The 24,525-nt window shown below is 29.4% G+C and overlaps 1 protein-coding gene across 1 annotated transcript in view; it reads right to left on the bottom strand.

Moving 5' to 3' along the window:
• Positions 1 to 24,525, bottom strand: part of conu (Rho GTPase-activating protein conundrum) — a 171,560-nt gene that overhangs the window by 52,714 nt on the left and 94,321 nt on the right. The window contains exon 5 of the mRNA XM_065511108.1: positions 16,412 to 16,475. The gene's annotated coding sequence lies outside the window, so the exon portion shown is untranslated. The remainder of the gene's footprint in view (positions 1 to 16,411; positions 16,476 to 24,525) is intronic.

The following is a 24,525-nucleotide window of genomic DNA, read 5'->3' as shown; positions in this document are numbered from 1 at the left end:
ACAAGAAACACTTGAAGTCATACATTTAAAACGTAGTATTAAAAAAAATAATAGAAAAACAAATTAATTTCATTATGTGTTATTTATTCGTAAGAATTTTAAAGTAATTTCTAACAAACAACTATATTAAGGGTACTCATTGTTGTTAAATAAAACTGCTTCAATAGGAATTGAAAAATGAGAATATTCAGCGTATATTCAATCTTTTCTGTAGAAAAATTTGTGTATAATAGTATTTTTTATCGGAAATTTTGTGTATAACAGTATTTTCTTTAGAAAATTTTGCGTATACCTGTATTTTCTAAGAATATTTTTTGTATAACAGTTTTTTCTATAGAATATTTAGTGTATAACACTATTTTTTTTCTATAGAAAATTATGTGTATATAGAATATATAGAAAATTCTGTGTATAACAGTTTTTTCTATAGAAAATTCTGTGTATAACAGTTTTTTCTATAGAAAATTCTGTGTATAACAGTTTTTTCTATAGAAAATTCTGTGTATAACAGTTTTTTCTATAGAAAATTCTGTGTATAACAGTTTTTTCTATAGAAAATTCTGTGTATAACAGTTTTTTCTATAGAAAATGTTGTGTATAACAGTTTTTTCTATAGAAAATGTTGTGTATAACAGTTTTTTCTATAGAAAATTCTGTGTATAACAGTTTTTTCTATAGAAAATTCTGTGTATAACAGTTTTTTCTATAGAAAATTGTGTGTATAACAGTTTTTTCTATAGAAAATTCTGTGTATAACAGTTTTTTCTATAGAAAATTCTGTGTATAACAGTTTTTTTATAGAAAATTCTGTGTATAACAGTTTTTTTCTATAGAAATTCTGTGTATAACAGTTTTTTCTATAGAATAAAAGTTTTTTCTATAGAAAATTCTGTGTATAACAGTTTTTTCTATAGAAAATTCTGTGTATAACAGTTTTTTCTATAGAAAATTCTGTGTATAACAGTTTTTTCTATCGAAAATTCTGTGTATAACCGTTTTTTCTATAGAAAATTCTGTGTATAACAGTTTTTTCTATAGAAAATTCTGTGTATAACAGTTTTTTCTATAGAAAATTCTGTGTATAACAGTTTTTTCTATAGAAAATTCTGTGTATAACAGTTTTTTCTATAGAAAATTCTGTGTATAACAGTTTTTTCTATAGAAAATTCTGTGTATAACAGTTTTTTCTATAGAAAATGTTGTGTATAACAGTTTTTTCTATAGAAAATGTTGTGTATAACAGTTTTTTCTATAGAAAATTCTGTGTATAACAGTTTTTTCTATAGAAAATTCTGTGTATAACAGTTTTTTCTATAGAAAATTGTGTGTATAACAGTTTTTTCTATAGAAAATTCTGTGTATAACAGTTTTTTCTATAGAAAATTCTGTGTATAACAGTTTTTTTATAGAAAATTCTGTGTATAACAGTTTTTTTCTATAGAAATTCTGTGTATAACAGTTTTTTCTATAGAATAAAAGTTTTTTCTATAGAAAATTCTGTGTATAACAGTTTTTTCTATAGAAAATTCTGTGTATAACAGTTTTTTCTATAGAAAATTCTGTGTATAACAGTTTTTTCTATCGAAAATTCTGTGTATAACCGTTTTTTCTATAGAAAATTCTGTGTATAACAGTTTTTTCTATAGAAAATTCTGTGTATAACAGTTTTTTCTATAGAAAATTCTGTGTATAACAGTTTTTTCTATAGAAAATTCTGTGTATAACAGTTTTTTCTATAGAAAATTCTGTGTATAACAGTTTTTTCTATAGAAAATTCTGTGTATAACAGTTTTTTCTATAGAAAATTCTGTGTATAACAGTTTTTTCTATAGAAAATTCTGTGTATAACAGTTTTTTCTATAGAAAATTCTGTGTATAACAGTTTTTTCTATAGAAAATTCTGTGTATAACAGTTTTTTCTATGGAAAATTTTGTGTATAACAGATTTTTCTATGGAAAATTCCGTGTATAACAGTTTTTTCTATGGAAAATTCTGTGTATAACAGTTTTTTCTATAGAAAATTCTGTGTATAACAGTTTTTTCTATAGAAAATTCTGTGTATAACAGTTTTTTCTATAGAAAATTCTGTGTATAACAGTTTTTCTATAGAAAATTCTGTGTATAACAGTTTTTTCTATGGAAAATTCTGTGTATAACAGTTTTTTCTATGGAAAATTCTGTGTATAACAGTTTTTTCTATAGAAAATTCTGTGCATAACAGTTTTGTCTATAGAAAATTCTGTGTATAACAGTTTTTTCTATAGAAAATTCTGTGTATAACAGTTTTTTCTATAGAAAATTCTGTGTATAACAGTTTTTTCTATAGAAAATTCTGTGTATAACAGTTTTTCTATATAAAATTGTGTATAACAATATTTTTTGTGGAAGATTTTGTATTTAACAATATTTTTTGTAGAAGATTTTGTGTATAACAGTATTTACTATCGGTAATTTTGTGTGGAACAGTATTTTCTATCGGAAATTTTGAGTATAACACAATTATTGGTGAAAAATTTTGTGGATAACAGTTTTTTTCAATCGCAAATTTTGTGTATAACAGTATTTTCTATCGGAAATTTTGTGTATAAGTTCTTTTCAATCGGAAATTTTGTGTATAACAGTTTTTTTTATAGAAAATTTTGTGTATAACACAATATTTTGTAGAAAATTTTGTGTATAACAGTATTTTCTATCGAAAGTTTTGTATGGAACAGTATTTTCTTTCGGAAATTTTGAGTATAACACAATTATTGGTGAAAAATTTTGTGTATAACAGTTTTTTTCAATCGGAAATTTTGTGTATAACAGTTTTTTTATAGAAAATTTAGTGTATAACACTATTTTTGTAGAATATTTTGTGTATAATATTGTTTTCTAAAGACAATTTAGTGTATAACAGTTTTTTTCTAAAGAAAATTATGTGTATAAACAATTTTTTGTAGAAAATTTTGTGTATAACAATATTTTCTATCGGAAGTTTTATATATAACTGTATTTTCTATAGAAAATGTTGTGTATAACAGCATTTTCTTTAAAAGTTTATTTTTGCCGGGCTGTGAGTATCCCCGTTCTTTCTTATTTTGTTGCTTAAATGATTTTTAACGTTCAAAAAGTAAAAAACTTGTTCTAAGACAATAGTAATCCATAAAATATAATGACGTGCAAATTACTACGGCTGTCTGCAGACAATTGAAAACCATGGCAAAAATGGCATTACAAGCTAGAAATAATCTAGAGATAGATAGGGGTTCTACCAGCAATAATGAAAGAATTAACACTGTGCTACAGATGTTGATCAACCGATTTCTGCCCGAATGAAATAATCAACTTTTCAAAACCACCAGATATTTTTCGAATTAAATCTTGTATCAGATATCTCAGATATAAGTTTGAGAATTTTGGTATTGAAAATCTACAAGATCGGTTCATAAATTGCTGATATATGATTTAAAAACCTCGACCAAATAATTTTTTTTTTCAATATTTTTAAATACAACTGGGATACTAGGTTATTTACAGAAATAATTTAATGCTGAGTTTAAGTTGTTTAAATTTAGTTCAAGTTGAATCTTTCAATCAAGTTTTGTTTCATGTTTCAATACACATTTGTTTTAATCATATTTAAAAACTCGAAAAAAAAACTATAAACTATTTATAGAAATTCATTTAACTAACTAATTAATTTATTGTTTGTTTTTATTTAAATAAATTTCTCACAGCCTTTAACTAAATGACATAATACAAGATGTAGTAGTATTTAGTTGGTTTTATTTGATTGTTTCTGTAAAAACAAAATAAAATAAATAAAAATTTGCATAAATACAAATTTTTAATGTTTAGTTCGTGTTTTCTATTTAAGTGAAAACAGATACTGCCAATAAAAATTTTGTATTTTAAATCATAATAAATTTCAAGTGTCTGTTTTTACGAACTTGTTTTTGAAAAAAAACATAAATTAAACAAAAAATCAAGTAGTAAATAAACTAAAAATGACAAAATTTTATGTAAAATAAAATTAATCAAATTGTTAATAGGTTTAAAACTGTATTTCCTGCTATTTAGTGTAAATTTTATTGGCAAGAAATGTAATTTCCGCAGGAAAATGTTAGGGAGTTTATTTTTATGTTGATTATTAAAATGTTTTAAAATTCAAGACATTTTAATTGAATTTTTAGATCAGTTGTCATAACTAAAATGTAATAAGGAAATACCCAATATTTTGCAAAGCATTTTAGACATTTATTAAGCAATTTTTATTTTGGACTGTAAGAAACTAGCCCAAAACCTACTCGCCCCCTGAAATTTTGTATATAACAACATTTGCAATAGAAAATTTTGTATTCAACTGTGTACAACATTCTATGTATAACAGTATATAATTCGGTGTATAACAGTATTTTCTATAAAAAAATGCTGTATACTGTATAACAGTTTTTTTTGTATAACACTATTTTTTTTTAGTAAATTTTGTGTATAACTGTATTTTCTATAGCAAATATTGTGTATAAAAGTGTTTTTATCGGAAATTTTGTGTATGACAGTATTTTATTTTTTGTATAAAAGTTTTTTCTATAGACAACTTAGTGTATAAAAATATTTTCTGTAGAAAATTTTGTGTATAGCAGTATTTTGTGTGAAAATTGTCTGTATAACAGTTTTTTCTATATTAAATTTTGTGTATAACTGTATTTTATATAGGATATTTTGTGTATAACACTATTAATTGTAGAACATTTTGTGTATAACAGTGTTTTCTATCGAAAATTTTGTGTATAACACTATTTTTTGTAGAAAATATTGTGTATAACAGTATTTTCTATCGGAAATTTTGTGTATAACACTATTGTATGTAGAACATTTTGTATATAACAGTATTTTCTATAGAATATTTTGTGTATAATAGTATTATTCTGTGTCAGGGATGTTAAATGAAGATTTCAATTTTGTACCACCCTCCAAAAAAAATTGTACTTTTTGGACCTTCGCGGTACCATATTTTTTTTGGTTTATTAAAACATAAAAAAAGTACATAAAAATTCAATTGTACACAAAAAACAAAACTTAACATTAACATAGATTAAATTAGCTACTACCGACCAAAAACTACAAATGTTTTAATTTTTTACTGACTTCAGCTGAAGCTCTAAATTGATTACACAAGGCAACAAAATCGGAAAAAAATTTAGAGGCTTTTTAAACCACTACAAAATTTTGATGTATTGTGGTCCAGTAGTACAAATATGGTCCAAATTTTAAATTTTATGTAGAGGATTTTTTAAAAAAAAATGTTTAAGTAAAATTGAGCTTTTTATACTTTTCTCCACATAAGTAATGATAACTCCAAAACGGTTACTCCGATATTATTAAAATAAACTTAAAAAAATTGAAATATACATAACCTATATTCCGTTTAATCGGCTCAGTAGTTTCGGATTTATAATAATATATTGAAACAAAAATATATTTTTTACGTGAAAATAGCTAATATTTTTGTATTCAAAAACTCATGAAAAATCGAAACGGCAGAAATTGTTCAGGTTTAATGCTTTATCAGAAAGCCAGGTATAATAGAAATAACATGAGAAATATCATAAAAACCATTCTTTTCGAATTTATTCACAATTAAGTGAATTCGCCCATATTCGCAAAATTTTAGTTTTTTGTTTGATATACATAAAATTGAGCAGTTAATGTTCTTCTTTCGATTGATTGAATTTTGAAATAATTTTCCCCATGCTATCTATGTACAAATTTTAACATACATATGTATGTATATATTTCGTTTCAATCGGCTCAGTACTTTCGGAGTTATAATACCAAATTGAAACATAAATATACATATTTTTTACGTGAAAATAATAACAAAACAAATGTAAAATTTCCACTCAAAGTTTCGATTTTTCATGAATTTTTTAAAACAAAAAAATTAGCTATTTTTTTGTACTTAGGTGCATCAAATCTATAAAGTGGTTATTCACGTCTTTTTTGCTGTTGACCTGTGCTATTGATTGAAACAAAATTTGCAATTCCCATTCGGGAACATTTTTACTAGTAGATGTACAATACTACTTGAAATAACATTTCCTGGAGTAAATTTATGGAACCAATTAACACTTCGTTATTAAGGTTGACTTTAGTCCTCAAAACTCAAAATTTTATATAAAATTGTTTGTAATTTTCTTTAATTTCTTTAACCACAAATTGCTTGTGGTTTTTGTAAAAGTTGTTTATATAAAATATTTTAAATTGTACCAAATGAGACGCGGTAGTACCACGGTACTTTAGAAGGTAAAAATGTACCAAAAAAAGTACAATTGTACCAATTTTAACATCCCTGTTCTGTGTATAACAGTATTTTCTATAGAAAATTCTATGTATTGGGAGTATGACTTAAAAATGCAGAAATTTTTTTCAAATTTTTAGCTTTTGAAACATTGGTACAATATAAATGGATTCTGAGCCAAAAGAACTGCTCATCTTTTGAGGCGAAGAACTTTGTTCCAAAGTGAAGCTTGGGTGTCGATTCGACTTGTTGGCCGGGCTTCACATACGCTCTCTTACGTTTCGGGTTATCGTAGTGGATCCATTTTTCATCGCAAGTAATTATTCTTTGCAAAAATAATTTTCTTCTATAGCGTTCAAGCATAATTTCGGACATGTAAAACCGTCTTTCAAAGTCTCTCGGCTTTAATTTGTATGGTACCCAATTTACCTACTTTTGGAGGAATCCTGTTGCTCACAACGATTAGAAATTGCTGCTTGAGTAGCTCTCAATGATTTTGCAAGCTCTTGTTGAGTTTTACAACAATCTTCATGCAGTAATGCCTCGAATTCTTGGTCTTCAAACATTTTTTTTGATGACCTGGGCGATCTTTGTCTTCCGTGTTAAAATCACTACTTCTGAACCGCACAAACCATCTCTCGCATTTTGAAACCGATTGAACACATTCATCATAAGCTTTGGTTAGCAATCGGTGTGATTCAACTGCACTTTATTTTCAAGTTAAAGAAGTAAAGCTAAACTTCCCGCATATGACGCTTTGTTGGTACAAAATTTTACATTTTCGAAGCAAAAAAAAATTGTTGTTTACACTATAATGTTTAATAACTAAGTGAGAATAAATGACAGATATGTGCCCTTCAAAATGACATATAAGTTATTAAAAAAATAGATTTACATCTATTGGAAATCTCTCATTTTTAAGTCATACACCCAACAATTCTGTTTATAACAGTATTTTCTATAGAAAATGTTCAGTATGACAGTATTTTCTATATAGCGATGCTTCAAGAGTGAATATTTCAATGGCTCAAATTAAACCCCATTTGCATTACAATTTCCAAGCTCCTGTTGAAGTAGTTATGTAATGTGTTTACTTCAATTGAAGTAACTTAAAACCGGAATAAATTAGGATAAAACCATATTTTCCATTGCATATTTAACTTCTGTTTATAAAATGAAAGATAAATATTGAATAGCTGGTTTTATCTATTTATTTCTCTGTCTACAATTTACTGTTTAAACAAGAAATTACCATTTCAATTAGCATCCACAGACACTTGTACTTGTCATTGTAATAATTTCATTAATTTTATTCTCGTTTTTGTTTTTAATAAAAAAGAAATTCAAATGTGTTTTATGGTGGGTGTAAATCATTAATAATAATAAAAAAATATTTTATAAACATTAATTATAACCAACAATTATTATATTAGCTGCCACAACAAGACAAGGTCGTTTATTATTTAGCGTTTTTTTGTATTTTTTATCAGACCACATTTTCATATAACGTCATTTATAAACATTTTTATTTATATTCAATTAGACATAATACAAATGGCCACAATTGCACGAGAGAGCCAGACAGACGGAAACTTAGTGCCACAAATGCAAATCTATTAAAAATTAAAAGTGTAAAGTTACCTTGAAATTGTAATAAAAAAATATAAAGATAAAGATACAGCTGTATACAGAAACAGTAGAGTTTTGAAATGTTGTTAATGTAAAAGGTAAGACCTCATTGGAACTAAATGCTGTATTAAAAAATCTGAATATCATCGAAAATCCATAAATATTTGAACAATATGGCAATAATATAATTGAAATTCTGCAAGAAAAAACTGACCCGGACTTCTGACTTCTTTTACTCGTCAGATCAATAGAGATCAAGTTTAAATACCATTTAAACATTCTTTCTGATTCGTTATATTTAAAACCCTTAACTTATTACTTAATCCCCAAGTCAATATCACAGCTAAGAGAAGAGATCTTGCTGCGCTACTGTAGACTACTTTTATTGTTTGTTTAATACAATTTTCTCCAACATAAACTCCAGGCTGCAGCTTATTTTGGAGCAAAGGTAATAGCTGCCTGTAAACCAGTTGTTAGCTAGCAGCAGCTGGTGCAACAATATTTGCATTATGAATTATTTTTTTTTTGTTTCTTCTTAAGCCGCAAACATCATGCATAAAATGGCTTAGAGGCAGACAAATGTTGTTTGTGGTTGTTAACATACCAATGGTCTTAATACTTATGTATAATTGTTTAGTTAGATCTAAACAGATATTGTTAAAGGAATTTTTATGGCAAAAATTAACATAATAATTTTTGGGAGCAAGTGTTCACAGTTTTTTTTTTTTTAGTAAATAATACAGTAATAATTTGCTAAACTAAAATGTAGACAATTTAAAATTTGGCAGCCAGTTGGTAGCAGTCGTTTTAACTCTTGGTGTTACCCGAAGGGGAGCATGTTTCGAATCGAATTAGGGAGTATCCCCCAGAAAAATCTGCTCAATGATAGAAAAGATGTTTCATCGACTCCTCCTCGTCGTTACCGTCGCAAATTGAACATAAATTATTAGAAGGGAGATTTAAACTCCTAGCGATCCTGCCTAATAGATCAAATTGTGACCTATTAACATAGTTACGAGAATCCATGTCCCATAGCGTTCTTTTAAAGCTCTTTTACTTGCCTGCCTATGTGTATTTGAACAAACTTTTCAGGAAAGCAAAAAGCAGTTTAGGGTTTCAGTAGAGATACCTGCCTATTGGCAGGCAAACTTGCGATCTTCGATAGTCACAAAGTGACTATAAAATCATTGATGTCGAGCATGTGTAACCATAATTAACTGATATCATAAGAACGGAACTGCATGCAAATCTTATGGTGAATGTGTTCCATCGGTTTCAATATGTGAGAAGGGGATGTGTTCTAGGCTACAGGATCAATATAGTGTAATTCAAGCTGAGATTTCAGCCATCAAATGGGAGGTACACTGGATGAAGTAGTATAGGTTATTTTATGTGAATATCCGAATTTGTACTGATAGTAAGCCTGCTATTACATCCCTTTCTGGTGTCTATTCGACATCCAGATTTGTACATGAATGCATGATATCTCTTAACGAGATGGCAATACATTCTAACCTGGAGCTATGCATGGTGCCGGGTCACTCTGGTGAACTTGACAATGCTACTGCAGAAGGCTCTCGCAAGCTGTCGAGATCGATATTTTTGTCCGTTTACCGCTATCCTACTGTAAATCACTCCTACAGCGTAAATTGTTTGAGTTTGCTCAGCTCAAAATGTACATTGCTCGATATCGAGGCTCACATGGCCCGTTTTTGACCATCATATGTCAATGTCCCTGACGGCGCTATCACGGGCTCGGCTACGAATTATGATATTTCTTACTGATGATAATGAGGAGGAAACGGTTTAAGATATCCTCTGTCTTTGCCCTGCTCTATCGGGGGCACGGACTACGATAATAGGCCTTGCACGGCCTAGCGGATCTATCTAGTGTGGATTCGTGCGTCAGTTTGGTTCGGCATTGAACCGCATTCCGACATGTGATGGGCCTCTTGAGGACCTGAGCATGATCCTTAAGGTATCACAAAGGGACCAATTCATGGACCCAAGTGAGCTGGTAATACCGTCTGCCTTCATAACCTAACACGGAATAAAAAGATCAGCCAAACAAAATTTGAAGACCAAGAAAAGCTTGCAAAATCATTGGTTGCTACTCAAGCAGCAATATAAAAACATTTACGAGTAGCAGAATATATCAAAAAGCTGGGAAATTGGGTACCATGTGAAACACGATTAGGCATGTCCGAAATGATGCCTGAACGCGATGAAAAATTGATCCATTACAATAACCCGAAGCGTAAGATATCGTATGTGAAGCCCGGCCAGCCAGCCGAATCGATACCAAAGTCAAATATCCATGACGCTAAGGTATTGCTCTGTATTTGGAGGGAGCAAAAGGGTTCTATCTATTAAGAGCAGCTGAAATCTGGGCAGACCATCACGGGGAACTATTACCGAAAGCAACTGCGAGCAGCAGGATTTATGAAAAAGCTGGGAAATTATGTAAATGGTTCTATATATTATAAACTACTGAAATCTGTTTGTCTGGTCACAGGGAACCTGTACCGAACGCAACTGATTTGTTTGAAGCGAGCATTGGCTGAAAAACGCCCAGACATGAAACCGTAATATTCCATTACGACAATACTCTGCCACATGTTGCAATACCTGTTATAAACTATCTAGAATGAAGTGATTGGGAAGTTTTGCCTCACCCGGCTTATAGTCCAGACCTTGCCCCGTCCGACTACTATTTGCTTCGATCGATGCAGAGCGCTCTCTCTGGGATACGCTTTACATTGAAACAGAGTATCCGATATTGGCTCGGAATCCATATGTTGCCCGAAAGATGGGAAAACGTAAGAGCTAACAATAGCCAATACTTCGAATAAATTTATATTTTACAATAAAAATAGCACATTTTTAAGTCACACACCCAATAAATCTCTTAGATTTATAGGAATTTCTAAATTTGCCAAGCAATTATTTCAAAATAAATTCCTATTCCTACATAAAACTAAAATAAAAAGATCCGATCGTGGTAATTGTCTGCTTAACTTATATATTCTTTAATTTATTCCACATTTGATATTTAAAGCTCCATTAATAAAGCTTTAATCTCACACACTATCATCAAACACTTACAAAATGTGTAAGCTTAAACTAAAAATAGAAAATTCTTTTAAAAGCTTCATTAATTAGAAGCTTTTAGATTAACTGACATTTACAAATGCCTCTATCAATTTAAAGGGGGAATTAACTTAAATTGTATGCATGTTCTTTGTTAACTCAAAGTCATTAGTAAAGATTAAAACAAAAGAAATTTATTCTCATAAACTAGAAGAAAAAAAGAAAACCAATAGGCGTTTTCTAAACATGGAACCCTAAAAATAAAAGAAAAGCTTTAAAGAAAATAAGTTCAGAGGGAAAATGTTTAACATTTTTTTTTTAAATTCCAGGCGCCTTTTTCTAAAAGAATTTTGTTGTTCTTGTTAATTAAAAATAATAGTTTTTAGATTAGAAACTAAAAGCGGAAAATATTTTATTAAGAACTAAAGCCTAAATGTTTTTGGAGTTGTTTGTTTTTTGGTGTTTTTAAAATTAAAAATATGTTTGTGTAAATTACTAAACTCCCCATGACTGATTATGACGAACTGATAGAAACATTTTAGAGATAGATAAATCGATACAAGTTACATTAAACTAACCAAAAATATTTAGTTTTTTTATATTTTCTTTGACTATAATTATGTTTAAACTGCATTAACCGATTATTTTTTTTTTCTTGAATATTTTCTTTCTTTTTCAGCACTGCCACCAATGGAGACTGTTGATGTGTAAGGTGTTTTTTTTAAGTTTGGGGCTAAGCAGCGCTGTTACAAGAATTTAGGTTATTCGGCAATTTAAAATACCTTTTAATAAATTACACACACAAGTATTTTATAAAAATAAAATGTTTATCAGGTATTTTTTTCTTCTCATTTATTAATAAAATATTGAAAAACATGTTGAACATGTTTTTTTGATTTAATGTTAATTTATTTAACATTTTTATTTCTCTCCCTCTATACACGATTCACTGCCTCTACAACTTTATAAATAAATGATTTTTAATAACAATTTAAAGAAAACTAAGAAACACAACTCATGAGAACTTTTTTCTTAAAACAAAAAAAAAACATTCGTTTTGGAATTGTTAAAAAAAAGTTAATTCTTTCAGTTTTTGTTTGAAACGAAATTAATCATTTAATAATTTTATATTATAATTAAAATTTCTACCTCTTTTTTGTTTAGAAATATTCGCCAGTAAATGACGTAAATTGTTTCTTTTTATCGTATAAATAAAAAAACTGCTGTTTTACACCTTAAATCCATTTAAATTTTGAAATCAATCATAAGTTTTGTTTTTCTTCTTTTTTCGTTTTAATTAAAGGGGCTTTTCTTTTTGATTTAAGCGCTTCAGGCATTATCTGATTCTAATTTTTAATTGATTTTTTTGGACATTGTTATGAACTTTCACAAAATAAAAAAATATAAGCGATTCTCAAAAAAGATTTAACATCAATGAAGTAGCCTTACAATCGAAAAATAATGTGCTAGAAATGATAAATTTTGAATTTTAAAATACCTCAAAATCTTCAATTATAGCCCAACATTTTTTTGTGATCTTAATGAATCCTGTCGCTGTTAGATCGTTACCAATTTTAGATTATTAAAATGTATATGAATAGAAAAGCAATATAGTTATTGGGTGTATTAATTAAATAGGCGGGATTTACAACAAATTGCGTATCTTTTGAACGAGGTTTTTGTTTTTAATAACTTATATGTCCTTTTGAAGGGCATCAGTCATTTATTCTCACTTAGTTATTAAATATTATAGTATAAACAACAAAGTTTGTCGTAAATGTTGAATTTTGTACCAACGAATCGTCATGTGTGGGAAGTTTAGCGTTACTTCTTCATTATGAAAAGAGTGCCGCACAGTGTTATTGAAAAAAAGATGGAAATAAATCTGTAACTTCTAATTTCTTCGTCCGATTTAAATGAAATTTGAAATGAGCAAAGAAGAAGTTTAAGTTTTGAATTTTGACCGCATATGCCCACTCTGGCTGCTGCCAAAGGTACTCAAAGTAGGACACCTAGGGTATCGAGCACTATAAAAAACCTAGTCATAGCTATCAATTACACAGGTCAACAGCAAAAAAAGGCTTAAAATTTTTGTTACAATAACAAAACACATGTAAAATTTACACTCAAATTACACAATTTTCTGAAAATAAGCAAATTCACTTTATTGTAAATAAATTCAAAAATCAACCATCGATTTTTATGTAGCTTTGTGATAAAGCAATAAATCTAAATAATTTCTAGCGCTTTCGATTTTTCATGATTTTTTTAAAACAAAAACATTTTATATTTTCACTTAAAAAATATATTTTTTGCTTTAATTTATTATTATAACTCCGAAACTGCTGAGCCGATTGAAACACAATATATATGTGAAAATTTGCACATAGCATGGGAAAATGTTTTCAAAATTCAATCAATCGAAAAAAGAACTTTAACTACTCAATTTTATGTAAATCAAACAAAAAAGTAAAATTTTGTGAAAATGAGCGAATTTACTTAATTGTGAATTAATTCGAAAACAATCAATCGATTTTTATGTTCGATATTTCATTTTGTTGCTATTACATGCGGCTTTGCGATAAAGTAACAAACCTGAATAATTTCTGCCGTTTTCGATTTTTCATGAGTTTTTTAAAATTCAAAAATTATCTATTTTCACGTAAAAAAAATATATTTTTTGCTTCAATTTGTTATAACTACGAAACTACTGATCCGATTAAAACGCAATATATAAAGGTTAAAGGTTATGCAAATATAAACTTGTGTAAGTTTATTTTAGTAATATCGGACTAACCGTTTTTGAGTTATCATAAAAACATTCACAATTTAAAAAAAAAAATAAAAAAATTTAAAAAAAAAAAATTCTCCATAAAATTTAAAATTTGGACAATATTTGTACTACTGGAACCACAATACATCAAAATTGTGTAGTGGTTTAAAAGGCCTCTTAAGTTTTTGCCCTGTGGTATCTCCTATAACTTAGGAAATATTCGCAGTTGAAAATTAAATTTTCAACATTATAACCCTACTCCAGTTTTTTTGATAACAACAGGTCCTAATATTTCCCGATTTTCTCCATTTTTCTTTTATTGAACTAACAACAAATGTATATTCCAAACCAAGAAAGAATTGTTTAAATAGCGTGAATGAATCCAAATTAATATGTATTTCAGTTTAAAAATTTTAAAAGAAGCAATTTTTCGATATTTTTTGGGGAAAAAATACTTTTTTTCTTTTTAACTTATCTCTGAAAATTTCTAAGAATATGTATCAGAAATTTATACTATTTGAAAAGCAAACTTTACATTAAATACTTTAAATTGAAACACATTTGAAAATTGTTGATACCCAGGGCAACAGGTCCATCCAAAAAACTCCTATTTTTTATGTAAAATTCAAATTTAGGGCAAAAATTTCTCAAATTGCTTAATCGATATCAATATATAGTAATCCATTTTAAATGGCCCAATATGTTCTTAATTATTTTGTAAGGGGTTCCGATAACCCCCGCTCCTAGTATGGATATTATGGCCAAAAAACTTAAAAATTCCATTTTTGAGATTTTTCAACACTTTTTTGGGAATTGCTGGATTTCAGATAACAAATTTCAAAATTTGTTTTTATTTTTCTATTTTTAATAGAATAATCTATATAACTGTATAATTTCATTAAAAATTATTCATAAATAAAAATTTTATATCAATTTGAAAAATTATGTATCTGTGCAAAAACTCAATAAAAATCATTTTTTGTTATATTTTTCAAAGAAGTATTTTATGATTTTTTTTATGTATATTTTTGAAAAGTAGACAAAATTCCCTATCTATTGATATATAACATGTCTCAGATCATGCAACATAATTGGGAGCTACTCACGCAGCAATTTCAAAATGTTTGTGAGCAGCAGGATTCATCCAAAAGCAGGGAAATTGGGTAACATACGAATTGAAGCAGAGAGAACTTGTAAGACGATTTTGCATGTCCGCAACTATGTTTCCGATAACCCGAAGCGTAAGAGATCGTATGTGAAGCCCGACCAACCAGCCGAAATGACACCAAAGCCAAATATCCATGGCTCTAAGGTAATTATCTGTATTTTGTGATAACAAAAAAGTCCTATCTATTATGAGCTGCTGAAATCTGACCAGACCATAACAGCGAACCTGTACCGATAGCAACTGATTCGTTTGACGCGAAAATTGGTCGAAGAACGACCAGAATATGCGGCCAGATATGAAGCCGTATTATTCCATCATGACAATGCTCGGCCACATGTTGCAATACCTGTTAAAAAGTATTTAGAATGAAGTGGTTGGGAAGTTTTGCCTCATCCTCATAATAGTCCAGACAATGCCGCGTCCGACTACTATTTGTTTCGATCGAAGCAGAACGCTCTCTCTGGGATACTCTTCACTTTGGAACAGAGTATCCGATATTGGCTTGATTCGTTCTTGACTGTATGTAACACCAGAACAGTAACCAAAAAAATGTGGCTTACACCACTTTTGCGCTGATGGCATCATTTATATTGTCGTCTATTACCTTTATTGATGGCATAAGTCATCAAATCCTTGAGGATGTGAGAAATGATCTCCTATTTTACTTGTTCTTTCTTTTATATGAATTGGAAATATCACTTTAACAAATTGTCCAAATGAAAAATTTTACCCAGTTTTGCCATTTCCAAAAGAAATTTAATAGCGAATTATGTGATTCCATTTCCCTGTTAAACATTTCTTATGAAACATATTTCTTTAAACACAAACTGCACGATTACATCCAACACCTAGACTAGTTTTATAAATTAAATTTTTATGTCTACAACTATCGATGTGAGTGACTCTCTGCTTCAAAGAAATGGCTATCTATAAAATGATATAAATTTATAATCAAAAAAAAAAAAAAAAACAAAAAACCCCAACCACAAATAACAAGTTTTTATTTCTTATTTAAACAACACCAAATAAATATTTGAAATTTTTTGTTTAAAAATCACCCAAAAATTATATAAAAAAACACACACATAAATACTTTAAAAATATTGGCTTGTAGCTAAGTAAGAGTATTTTGATTTAATTTGCATTATTTTATTTATTTTAACGTATGTTGGATGTGGTGTATTTATTGGATTTATTATAAATTAGATATAAATATTAATATTTTTGTTTGAAAACTGTTTTATTTACATTTACATTATTATTGTTTTTTGTTAACTATTATGTAAGAAATTGATTTAAAATTTTTGTTGTTGTTTTTAAAGTGTGCTTGAAATAAATTAAGCATTTAATTTACATATTTGTTTGTTTGATTAATTTAATATTATGTTCATGGCTTTAAACTCTAGTAAATTTATAAATATTTTTTTTTAAAAATAAGGAAATATTTTTCTAATAAAATTTACATACCTTTTTCTAATTCAATATATCATGGATGTTTATTACTCGTGTAGAATAAGTGTGTTGACAAAAACTGTAAAGAAATAAAAATATGAATAAAAATGTTAATAAGGAAAATAGGCAGGTATAAACAAATTATATTAAGAAATTTAATAAGAACAAGTAAGAAGCTATACCCTTCAACAAATTATACTTTAAAATAAATATTTTTAGGTAAACACAATTTATTTTTTTTCAGTTGTTTTTTTAATTTTTTGGAAATTTTTTTTTTAATTGTTTATTTAAAATTTTTAGATTTAATTTTTTTTTAATTTTTTAATTTTTTTTTAATATTTAGCGAAAAAAACTTTAAGTGAAAAAAAAATCGGGTTAAAAAATATCCATAGCGCTTATATACGTCGTTGCAAAGGTCTTTGAAATATCAATCATTAGATATCCATATTGTCTATATTAATGACTTAGTAATCCAGATATAGGTCAAATATCGAGGTTGTCCTGGTTTTTTCCTTATATCTCAGTCATTTGTGGACCGATTTACTCGATTTCAAATAGCAACCTAGCCGGAAGAACTCCGGAGATATTGATGTATGAATCGTGTATGTAAGTTATTTGGGGACTTCGGAAAATTGATTTCAACAGACAGACGGACATGGCTTAATCGACTCCGCTATCTATAAGGATCCTGAATATATATACATATGTACATTATAGGGTCGGAAAATTATATTGTGGAAATTACAAACGGAATGACAAACTTATATTTACTCTTCTCACGAAGGTGAATATAGTACACTGCAGTTTACACTCGCACCACATTTGTTTCTTGCTGTATCTTCTCCATTAGAAAATTGAAGAAATCAAACGATAATGCATCACCTTGCCTAAAACCTCTCATTGTTTTAAATGGGTCAGACAGGTTTGCGGTGCTTTGGTCATTATGCAAAGCCGGATAATGTTTCCTGAAATACCAAGCTCAGCCATGGCGATATAAAACTTTTCTCTTATCGGGCTATCGAACGCAGCTTTATAGTCGACGATGCATCGCGATGTCGAGATGGTGTGTGTTGATTTGTTTTTCTTTGGTCTTTTTTAGGGTTTGATGTAGTGTGAATATCTGGTCTATGGTGGACTTACCAGGTATAAAACTGCACTGATACTTTCCTATCAGGTTGTTAGTGTGTGGCATTAATCATTCACATATTACTTAAGAAAGTATTTTGTATGCAATGGAGAGGAGACTTATACCTTGGTAGTTGGTGCAAAGGGTATGGTATCCTTTCTTGTTAATATGGCATAGTATACTGAGGTTCCATTCATCGGGCATGCATTCTTGAGACCATATTTTGCACAAGAGTTGGTGCATATGCCCTTCCAAGACATCGGCGACAGCGGCTTTATTATTCTTCAACCGGGCTATAGCTTTTTGTATCTCAATAAAATCCGTCGGCGGTATGTCGATGCCACGGGATTTTCATTTGCGGAGTTGTTGACTTTATCGCCTGCTAAAAGCTTATAAGAATGCACCTTCCACAGCCTCAGTGTGACTTTTGCATTCGTTACTAGATTCACATTGACATATCTACAGGAAGACTCTCCGCCTTTAAATCCTTCAGTCATTCCTGTCGTAGGGCATCTCAAGTTCTTCACACTATCGCCTTTCTTGTTCCTGTTTCTGCCATCTGTTTCACTACTCATCCTTTCACTTCTCCTTACACGACTGGTTCGCAGCATTGCTTTCGACTTGCGTAGCAGCTGGCTGGAGGGTTGCTCGATATGCATCATTTTTCTTTGGTACCACTGGTTCCTTCGAGGCCGATCGTACCCGAGCAGTGGGAAGTATAGCATTTTCTCGAAACATTTTGGGAGAGTCGAGCAGAGTAGTTTCTAGCTATCTGTTGTGATTGGAGCTTTGTAGTGCCTATTTTCTTTTTTATCAGCACCGATTGATTTTGACTTATTAAGCAACAAAATAATGGTCCGATTCGATGTTTGCACCGATGCGTGTCTACCATCTATCACAACGAGATCCATGTGGTTCTGATATGGGGATAGCCAAGTAGCCTTGTGGATATTAAGATGCTGAAATCTAGTACTACTTATCGGCATGTTACGAGCCGCTGCAAAGTCATTTAGTCGCATTGCACTGTCGGAGGTGTTATAATGGATCCTCAATTTATCGACTGTATGCCCAAAGACGTTCTTATTCCCAATTTTGGCATTGAAATCACCAACCCCTGTTGTGAAATATAATGTACAATGGAATATTCGATCTAAAAGTACCAGCTGAAGCTAGCTCGTCCAGGCAAGAATCATAGACGAAGTGCAACGGTACGCCAACGAACCTATCAGAACCAAAGAAAACTGGCTAACATCAATGAACCTTTATCTAGGTGAACATAAAACGGAACTGGTGGTTATAAGCGGATGAAAACAGGGAGAGACCACAACAATTCAGGTAGGCTGAATTGCGAATCATTATCATTTATTAAGAATCTCACAATCTCAATATAGAGCACCAATTTGGGAGGGATCACTAAAAAATACCTCGAAGAAGGAGATTTTCTCAGTACTCAGAAGAAATTATCTAAGACTTTGTACTGGCAAGCATTGTTGCAGGCACCTTCCCCATAAAAATATCAACAAGAGAACTAGCAAACATATACAAACAACTGGCTAATAAAGACGAGGCATTCAGAAATCATCTTCGGATAATCGAAAAGCAACACTCGATGATAAATTGCCAAATAAACTGAGGAAAACTCTCCTAAAGTTCGCTGGAGCTACAGATTAATAATGGGGAAATAAATTTCATTCTATAACACACAATTTCTTAAGGGACACGGGATATGTAAAAGTTATATTTATAGATTCGGCCACAATGACTCTCCTAGATGTCTGTAAAGTCCACAAGAAGACGAAACTGCAGAATACGTAACATTGCTCCAGATAACAGGCTAACCTGCCCCAAGAAGAAATATCGATTGGTAGTTCAGCGGGTATTTGGGAAGAGAGTGGGTGTGGTTTAGTATGTAGGTGCTTCGCGAAGCCTCGGTAAGATGCATAATTTCCAATAGTCCAGTCGCAAGAACAAAACACTACAGTTTTACTGGAATTGTTGCAAGTTTCAATTGAAATTCAATGGTACTCTTACAAAATAAAGAAAACTGCAAATAATTATTTCGTTTCCCAGGCCAATGTAACTTCTAAGAAAAATGTTGCCAATTTGTGATTGTCATTAAGAAGTCTCTTAATTAAAAAACTTAAAAGTATGATTTCCAAAGAAAACTGATTACGTAACGCAGCACTATTTCCGGAATTGTAAAATATTTTGTCAATTATCCAACAAAAAAAAATAGTCAACTCAAATGACAAAGAAGAAAGTTAGTTGTCTTGGCTAAACGCAAATAAAAATTGATTATTTTTTTTACAATTTTATTACTTTTGGTAAACAAATAAAACAAGAAAGAAATATTACAATAATAATTAACAACAGCGTTGGAGTTGCCAAAAAAATAATGACAACACCAATTTCTACTTAACAAAAATAAAAGTTCATGACTTGTTGTAATAATATTTGAAGAAGAAACAAAAAAAAAGTTGTTAAAATTTGTGTAAAATTTTGTCAACAATCAAATAAACAGCAAAAAATAATGACAAAAATTTTAATAAAAATTTACATAAAAAAAATTTTTCAAAATAACGTAAAACAATAAATGCTTTCAAAATCCATTAACAGGCCATTAGTTGGTAAAAGAGAACTAAACAAAAATATTTCACAGAAATAAAAGAAACTAAGAAATTAATGGTGAATAATCATTATTTTTAGTTGTAAAAGAGACCGAGCTAAAAAAAAAAACAGCAGCAGCGGAGGTACAAATGAGTAGAGTATGGACGAGTACTAGAAGAAGTCAAGTGGCGCATGCGTGCCTTTTGGACTTTAGCTTGCCATAAATTCATTTCGCTTAAATACCAGTGTTTGCTGATGATGAATTTGCTGCCGTGTTTGTTTGTTTGATGTATTCATTCTTCTAGCTCTCTGGGTTTTATGTTTGTTAACATTGTTTTTTAGCCATGATTTGGCGTTTAAACTGTAAAGTGAAAGACTTAAACACAAATTAGCAGCCATTTATGTAAATTTCTATAGAATTCTTTTTCAAAAAGTTTTTTTTTCTTTGTCTTTTGTTTGGTGGTTTTCTTCCTGTTGTTTTAGCCATGTGGTTGGTTGTTTTGTCTTGGTTTTTTTTTGGAAATATGAATCTGTCATGTTAGTCACTCAGTTAGTCAGTTTTATAAAGAACTTTGTTGTAACTGGAGTTTCTTTAGAAATAAAATTTTTAAATTGGCACAGGAACCCTCATTAATAATTGTCATTGGTTAAAAAAGGAATAACAAAAACAGATTATTGTTTTTAGGAAATTAATGTAATCAATTATTTAAACCAAGTTTAATTAATAAATAGGAAGTTTAAATGCAGTTTATTGCTATAATTGATATTAAACTACCAAAACAAATGTTAACTTAAGTTTAACTAAACAATATTTAAACCAAGTTTAATTCCAAACTGTAACAGTTTTATCAAATTAATTAACTTAATTATATTTACCTCTTTGTTTCGTAGAACATTTCAATTCACTTTGAAAATGTTTCCATAAAAATGTTTGAAAATCCATGTATACGAAAAATATCTCAAGATGATTTACAAAATAACAGTTTTGAAAATCCGCTATTGCCATAGTCTCTTCATAAAATAAAGTTTAATTTAAGTTTAAATTACATTTAACCTATAATTTAAGGTAAACTGACGAAAAAATCCCATATATTTTAACTAAAAATTAACTAATCAACACATAAACCCAGTTTAACTTTTCATACTTATAGATTAATCTTAATTCCATTTCGGTACCATAAACACTACAAGTTCTCACCACGTTTATGCCATAATTTAAATAAAACTAATCTAAAAAAATAGCATTTTTAACATTTAACTAAACTTTACTTAACCACAGTTACAATTAAGCTCACGAAATAAAACTTGAACTTCACTTAAAGCTTTAAATTAACTGAACTACTCTTGAACTAAGTTTAATTGTCAGCAAGCATGTCTTTAGATTTTACAAATCCATGAAAAATGTATCTTTAGTAACGAAGTTTAGTTTACATACCACAAGTTTAAACCACATTTAATTAATAATAAAAATAAGAAAGATAAAACGAAGCCTAAACGGTGATTAACTAAACTACATTTAAACACATTTGAAACTGAAACTGTCGAAGCAAAACTTAAACGATGACTTTAAACCATAAAATTAATAAAACCGTTAAAACGAAGCTTAAACGATGAACCTCACTTATATTAAATTCACATTTTACTAAACTTTACTTTAACACACTTTAAACTAAACTGACCAAACAAAACTAAACCAATGAACTTTTTGTTCTTTTTGGACTTCATTTAATGTTTTGCCACTTTATTAATAAAATTACGAAGTGTAGTTTCCACTTTAATATTTTAGATTAAACTTAACTTAAACCAAGATTAATTGTAACCTATAATTCTTTCAGTTTTTGCAAATTCAGCTCAAAAATTATATTTATTTTTAACTTAAACTTAACTTACAAAACTTAATTGTCTTCAGCTGTCGATCAAAATTTCTTACATCCAGTTAGTGTACACATTCAGCTGGAATTCCATATCAATTTTTTTACCCTACACCACCATAGTGGGGAGGGTATAATGCGTTTGTGCAGATGTTTGTAACGCCCAAAAATATCGGTCTAATGCCATGTTTCCACGGCAGTCTGAATTACTTAATTCGCGTTTTGAATTACGATTGCGAATCAACCTGTTTACACGACAACATTCGTAATTCAGTTTGACATTTATTTATTTCTTCTTCTTGTTTTTTATCTTCTGTTTACATGTTTTGTTTATTTTGTTTGTTTGGTGCGAATTTTAAATTTGTAATTTGGCAATGGATAAAAAAGGTAAGTAAAAACATAAAATTGTAGCATTAATAATTAAACAAATATAATTTAATTATTATTTTCATTATTAGAAAAAAGAAAAAGTGCAAGCAAGTGGGACCAGGGCAGCGAGCGGGCTTTATTAGAGGTGTGGGCTGAAAGAATGGCAGAGCTGCTACTTCTACAAACGAATTTAACTTTAATCAGACTTTTTATTTCTTTTAATTTATTTAATACAAAAATCTTTTTCTTTATTTTGTTTGGACAGCTGATTTTGATACATAAATAATCGATAAAAATCAGAGATGACAGTCATTCGTTCGTAATTCATAAGGTAATTCAAACTGAATTACGTACGAACAAGGTAATTCGCACTTGAAATTTTGTATGGCGAATCATGTAATTCAGTTCATAATTGGGGGTTGAATGACGAATGAGAGCGTGAATGAAGAATAATGCCGTCGTGTGAACATGGCATAACACTCACTTTAAAGTATACCAATCACTTTCTAAGTCGATTAAACGATGTCCGTCCGTCAGTCTGGCTGGCTGTCCATGAAAACCTTGTGCGCAGAGTACAGGTCGCAATTTTGAAGATATTTCGATCAAATTTGCTACATATTATTTTTTTCGGCCCAAGGACCAAGCCTATTGAAACTGGCTGAAATCGGTTCATTGTTTCACCTAGCCCCCATACAAATGTCCTTCCGAAATTGGACTTTATGGGTTATAAATGTTTAATTTATATATGTATCTCCACAAATTTCGCTCCAAATAAGTTTTATATATACAAAATTCATGTCACCAAATTTTGTTACGATCGGTCGATAATTAGTCATAGCTCCCATATAGACCCGCTTCCGAAAATCACTTTAACGTGCATAAATCCCCTAAAAATGTCGGTATATACACAAAATTCAACATAAATAACTTTCATACAGACATAAATCACACGACCTAATTTCATGGTGATCGGTCCATAATTGGTCATAGCCCCCATATAAGGCCCACTTCCGAAAACCACTCACGAATATAAATTATTGAAATTTTAAAAGAAAAATCTTTTTGCTCTTTTACTTGGTGTAGGGTATTATGTAGTCGGGCTTGACCGACCATACTTTCTTACTTGTTTAAATATAAATTTAACGTGAAACTTTTATTTTTATGGGAAAAATGTTTGTAGATGGGAATTAGATTCCATTCGCAAATATGAACTGGCCTGGTTTTAATTAGTTCATATTATCGCTAGTGCACTGTATTTACTTACACACTACAAATCTAAAATTAAAATAAAACTGACAAAACGAAGCCTAAACGATGATTTCGAGCCTGACCCATATTAATTTCACTAATCTTTACTTAAAAACATTTAAAAATAAACCAACAAAACAACATTTTAATGATTATTTTATGTTTAAGCTTCCAATTTGACCCAACAAACCTTAAACATGGACCCTTATTAATTTCATTTAATCTTTACTTAATCCAAGTTTATTTGCAACCTGCCATAATTAAATTTTTCTACAAATCTCCCAGCTTAAACCAAGTTTACTTGCAACCTGCTATACATTGAAACTTTTCCAAGCTCAACAAAATTTCCCAGCTGAGAATTTAGAGTGTAAATTTACAAAATGAAAAAAAAAACACAAATTTCAATTCTTTTTTTTATCTCTTTTATTACAATTTAAATTTTTCTAAACCAAGGTTATTCACTGACAATGCAACACAATTCAAATTGTTAGTTATTTAGTTTTTTTTTATGTGCGGCCATTTAGCTTTTGTCTTACCTACACAATCACACCAAACATTTTTCTATTGACCAGAAAATTATATGGTCAATTGTGTATTTGCTTCGATGGGAGTACATACTACAATATATTAACAAATAAATAGAAGGAAAGAAATAAAAAAAAACAAAACAAATATTGTTGTTAAATTCAAAATGACGACAAAACTCTCATATAACGGCAAATAGAAAATTGCAAATTTCCGTTAAATACATTACAAAATACAAAAACAACAATAGCAACAACAACAATGAAAAAGAAAAAACAACAAAAGGCAAATTTAAATAAACACAAGAACACAAAGCCGCTCTAAACAGTTCCTCGAATGAATGCAGACTCTACTCGTGAGAGTCTAACGAGTAGAGTTGTGTC

Source organism: Calliphora vicina, chromosome 5, assembly GCF_958450345.1.
Source record: "Calliphora vicina chromosome 5, idCalVici1.1, whole genome shotgun sequence".
Classification (NCBI taxonomy): Eukaryota; Metazoa; Arthropoda; class Insecta; order Diptera; family Calliphoridae; genus Calliphora; species Calliphora vicina.
Note: the sequence above shows the minus strand (reverse complement) of the source record. Positions and strands in the feature narration are given on the sequence as shown.